Source organism: Hemiscyllium ocellatum, chromosome 20 (genome assembly GCF_020745735.1).
Source record: "Hemiscyllium ocellatum isolate sHemOce1 chromosome 20, sHemOce1.pat.X.cur, whole genome shotgun sequence".
Taxonomy (NCBI): Eukaryota; Metazoa; Chordata; class Chondrichthyes; order Orectolobiformes; family Hemiscylliidae; genus Hemiscyllium; species Hemiscyllium ocellatum.
In genome coordinates, this window is record NC_083420.1 from 60,139,372 (window position 1) to 60,144,958 (window position 5,587).

Below are 5,587 nucleotides of genomic sequence, written 5' to 3' on the forward strand. Positions count from 1 at the left end.
CTACTGACCACCCGGCGCTGCTCCTCCGCCTCCTTATATAAGCTGTCGCTGGTGTCGCCTTCTGCAAACCCCACCCCTCGGTGACTGACAGCGCTACAATACCACTCTCAGGCCAGCGGGAGTTGAGTGTACAGCAGGGTGGAAGCGTGAGAGGTTGGAGACTGGAGGTGGGGGAGGGTTTGTAACGACATTGCGAGCGTTCAACACAAGAATGTATAGTTTGAGTGAGTCTGCTGGGTGTGTGAATCTGCAATGTGGAATTGATGACAGGGAAATTATTCAGCATTTGCAGTGAGGATGTGGGATTTTTTGTCTGTTATTCACTTATGGGAATCGCTGGCTGGGAAGGTATTTATTATTCCACCCAGTCGCCTTTGAAAAGTTGGTGGTGAGCTGTCTTTTTGACCCACTGCAGTCCACCTGCTGTAAGTAGACCCACAATGCCATCAGGGAGGGAATTCCAAAAAAAAATGACTCAGTGACAGCAAAGAAACGGTGAGATATTTCCAAGGCAGGATGGTGAGGGGCATAGAGTAGTGGGAGGTGTTCTCATGTATCTGCCCTTGTCATTCGAGATGGAAGTAGTCGTGGGTTTGGAAGGTATTGTCTGAGGAGCTTTGGTGAAGTTCTGTTAGTGCATCTTGTAGATAGTACACACTGCTGCGACTGAGCTTCGGTGGTGGAGGAAGTTTATGTTGGTGGATGTTATGCCAATCAAGTGGCTGCTTTATCCTGAATGATGTCTAGGTTCTTCAGTGTTGTGGAGCTGTACTCATGCAGGCAAGTGGGGAGAATTCCATCACACTCCTGACTTGTGCTCATAGATGGCCGACAGGCTTTGGGGAGTCAGGAGGTGAGTTACCCACTGTAGTCTCTGACCCACTCTTGTAGCAACTATATTGAATAGAGAGTCCAAGTCAGTTTCTGGTTAATAGTAATCCCCAAGATGTTGATAGTGGGGACTTCAAATATGGTAATGCCATTGAATGTTACTTGCCACTTGTTAACCTAAGTCTAGATATTTTTGAGATCTTGCTGCATTTGAACAGGAACTGCTTCAGTACCTGAGGAGTGGCAAATAGTGCTGAACATTATGCAACCTTCGGCGAACATCCCCACTTATGACATTATGGTGGCGGGAAGGTTATTGATGAAGTAGCTGAAGATAGTTGGGTTACAACACTACCGTGGGGAACTTCTCCATTTCCCTCCAGAAAGTTACTTGAGTTTAATTTTATAGAATTACAGAAATACAATGTAGGAGACCATTCAGTCCATGGAGATTTCCCCGACTCTGCAAATGAGCGTAATCATCTAGTACCAAACTCCTGCTTTCTCCCTATTATTATCATATTTTATTCAATCCCCTCTTGAATGTTTCAATTGAACCTTCCTCTGACACTTTTGCAGGCAGTGAATTCCATACTTAAATACTCACTGAGCTAAATCATTTCCTTCTGACATCACATTTGCTTCTTTTGCAAATCACTTTTAAATCTATGCCCCCTCATTCCTGATTCTTTTGTGAATGGGAACAGTTTTACTCCAGCCAGCCCCCTCATGATTTTGCTGCCTTCTAGCCAGGGGGAACATTCTGAACCTCTTCAATCTATCCTCATTCCTGGAATCATTTGTGTGAACGACTTCTGTTCCCCTCTCCAATGAGTTCACAGCATTCTGATGCCCAGAAGTGCATACAATACTCCACATGAGTTGTAACAAGTTCAACATCACCTCCTTGCCCTTGTAACCATGTCCTTATTAATAAAACTGAGAACACCACATGTTTATTAATTGCTCTCTCCACCTGGCTTGCCACTTTCAATGATCTGTACACACATATATTGCTTTCCTTCAAAGTCGAGGTCATAATCCTGGAATTCCCTCCCTAATGTTATTGTGGGTCTGCCTACCGTACATGGCCTCCAGCAGTTCCAGAACGCAGCTCACTAACACCTTCTCAAGCACAATCAGTGTCAGGAAAATATATGGGCCCAACCAGCAACACCCATATCCTATGAAAGAATAAATAGTAAACATAAACAATAAATGGTGGTGCAAGTTTAGAGTTCTCATCTGGAAATGGCAGTTGATGCGAGATCAGTTATTAATTTTAGTTCTGAGATTGATGGTTACCTTTAGCCAAAGGTATTATATGGCAAAAGTGATAGATCGATCAAAATCTCATTGAATAGTAGAATGGCTTTGAAGAGGTAACTGGCCTACCCTTCACCTGTTTCAGAGGGGCAACTGTTGAGGCTAAGAGATTAAAATTATCTTGGCCTCATTCTGATTGCGTCAGGCGTGTTCAATGCCCCTGCCTGCCCAGTTAAAATTTTTCCTCACAGCTATACAACATAAAACAGTAACTTTACCTGATAATGGGTGCATGTACCATAACAGCTCATGGGATTATGAATAGTGTGTGGTAACGAAAGGGGACAGGGTAGTGAATAAGTGTGTGTACAGTGTGTATGAGGGTAAGCCTAAGGTAAGTGAAATAGTATGAATGAGCATGTACAGTGTGAGAGGTAATATTAGAGGATGAATACACATGGAAGAGTGGTGAAACAATGGAGAGTAAATGTGTAGTGTTTGAGATGATCGGCAAAGTGAAGATATGCAGGGTATGAGTACTGTGATAATGAATGTACAGATGTTCACAGTAAGGGTGATTAAATGCAATCTGAGTGTATATTGGCTGTAGTGAATAAAAATGCATAAATCTGCAGCCGCAACATTGTATTCCTCAATCTGTTCTATTACCCTTACACACTTTGTGTGGTATGATCTGCCTGTCCTGCACACAAAACAAAACTTTTCACTGTACCGTGGTACATTGGATAATAATAAATCAAATCAAAAAATGTCAATCAATGCTGCTTGCAACTTGAAATTTATAAACAATGTACATGAAAAATACCTCCTGTGGCTGCAGGAAGGCAGTTTAGAAAATATTTGTCAAAGTCAATGGTTTCTGATTTATTCAATTTCAAGATGTAGCTTAAATGATCCTTTTTACATGGTATGCTTTTGTCTTTTTATTAACAAATTTAATAAAATTAGGTTTGCATAACTGCAGAAAGGCCTCATGCAAATAGATCATAATTCTTGGTAGCTAACAATTTGTGGAGCAGATTCCTCTTGTCTGCAGAATGGAATATAAACTTGTTGTTTTGGGTAGAATTGTGTCAATGGCTGAGAACAGGCCCTGTTCACATAAGTGCCTTTACAACTGTGTTTGGAAGCTCAAAGTCTTTCCCAATATTATAACAACAAGGAAACTGGAGACTTCAAATCTGTGATGTTGCATGGAAATTGTATGAGGGTGATCATTTCCAAAATATTTGGAAATGTTCTGATTAGCTCAACCTTGATAAACAAGTAGATCAAAATGATCAGAGGTGGGTGTTAGTGTAGAGTAATCAGATCAGTCTGTTGCATAGCAGACCAGGCTCAAAACACTAAGTAGCCCACTTCTGCTTTTAATGTATATGTTCATAGGTTTGAATTTTTATTTTCTTGGCGCCACTCATCAATGCCTACCAGATTTCCTAAACTGAACTGATCCCATTTGTCTGGATTTGGTCCATATCCCTCTAAACATTTCCTATTCATGTACCTGTCCAAATGCTTTTTAAAGGTCATAATTGTACCCGCCTCTTCCACGTTCTCTGGCAGCTCATTCCTTATATGTGGTGCCTATCTGTGTGGAGTTTGCACTTTCTCCCAGAGTCTGTGTGGGTTTCCTCTGGATGCTCCAGTTTCCTCCTGCAGTCCAAATATGAACAGGTTAGGTAGATTGGCCATGCTAAATTGCCCACAGTATCCAAGGATGTGTAGGCTAGGTGGATTAGTGATGGGAAATGCAGGGTTATAGGGATAGGGTGGATTTGGATGTGATGCTCTTTGGACACTTGGTGTGGACTTAATGAGCCGAATGGCCTGCTTCCACACTGTAGGGATTCTATTCTATGAACTCTTTTAATCTAATACTATGTTTAATATTCTTGGTAAGTTACAGGAAGATATTTTTAATTGAGATTTTGTTACTGTACTGCAATGTGTTTTTCTTGAACAGTTAAAATTAAAACGAAATGTTTTCGACTGTTTTATTGCCACCATGGTCTATTTTGCCAATAATGTTATGCCAACTCTTCCCCCATAGCCATGTGATTGGCTTTGTTTAGGCTTAAGGTTCATGTTTGGGGCTGGAGTATGACCCTTTTACACTCACTATGGATTGTAGTGTGACCATTTTTTTCCCACATCTTATGTTACGATCCTACCAATTAATCTTGTGCCATTATATAATACCATATCTAAAACAACTTTTCCCATTTGATTCTACAAAGTATTGCTTCAAGAAATGTATCCTCCAGACCATGAGAGCCAATTTCATTGATCAATTCTATACAATGATTAAAACCCTGAACAAGAATTACATTGTTTTTGCTACTAGCTCTAATTATTTTTTGCTTAATTCTCTGTCCAGTGCTGTAGCTATTTCTAGTGACCTATAAACTACTCCCAAAGGTGTTTTCAAAAACTTGTTATTCCCCATCTCCACCAATTCTCGGTTTTAAGCAGTGTCACCCCAATTAAAATTGGAAGTAGAGTCTTAGCGTCTCATAGCACAGAGACAGGCCCTTTGGCCCAAACCGGTCCATGCTGACCAAATGTCCATCCACGTTAACCCTATTTACCTGCACCTGGCCCATATCCTTCTAAACCTTTTGTCCAAATGCCTTTTAAAGTTGTTAATGTCTCAACTATACGGCAGCTCAATTCCATATGTGTACCACCCTCTATGTAAAAATGTTGCCCCTCAGGTTCCCTTTTATTCTTTCCCCTCTAACCTTTAGCTGGATTCCCCAACCCTGGGAAAAAGGCTGAGTGCATTCACCTTATGAACCTCTCATGGTCTTATTCACTTCTATAAGATCCCCCTCAGTCTCCTACACTTTAAAGAACAAAGTCCTAGCTTGTCCACCCTCTCCCTATAACACAGACCCTTGAGTCCTGGCAACATCCTTATAAATTTCTTCTGCACTCTTTCCAGTTTAATAACAACAATCCTATCGCAAGGTGACCAAAACTGAACACAATACTCCAGTGCGGCCTCACCAACGACCTGTACAACTCCAATATAACTTCTCAACTGACGAAGGCCAGTGTGCCAAAAGCCTTCATCACTGCCCTGTCTACCCATGACTCCACTTTCAGAGAACCATGCACCTGAACTCCAAAGTCCGTCTGTTCCATCACACTCCTTAAGGCCCTACCGTTCACCATGAAACTCTTACCTTGATTTGACTTTCCAAAATGCAAGACTACGCACTTATCTATATTAAACTCCATTTGTCATTTCTCAGCCCACTACCCCAGCTGATCAAGATCTTGCTGCAATATCTGTTAACCTCCCTCACTGTCCATGATAATGCCTATTTTAGTGTCATCTGGAAACTTACTAATCATGCTTTGTACATTCTCACCAAATCATTGATATAGATAACAAACAGCAATAGGCCAGCACTGACCCCTGAGGCACTCCACTAGTATCAGACCTCTAGTCTGACAAGCATCC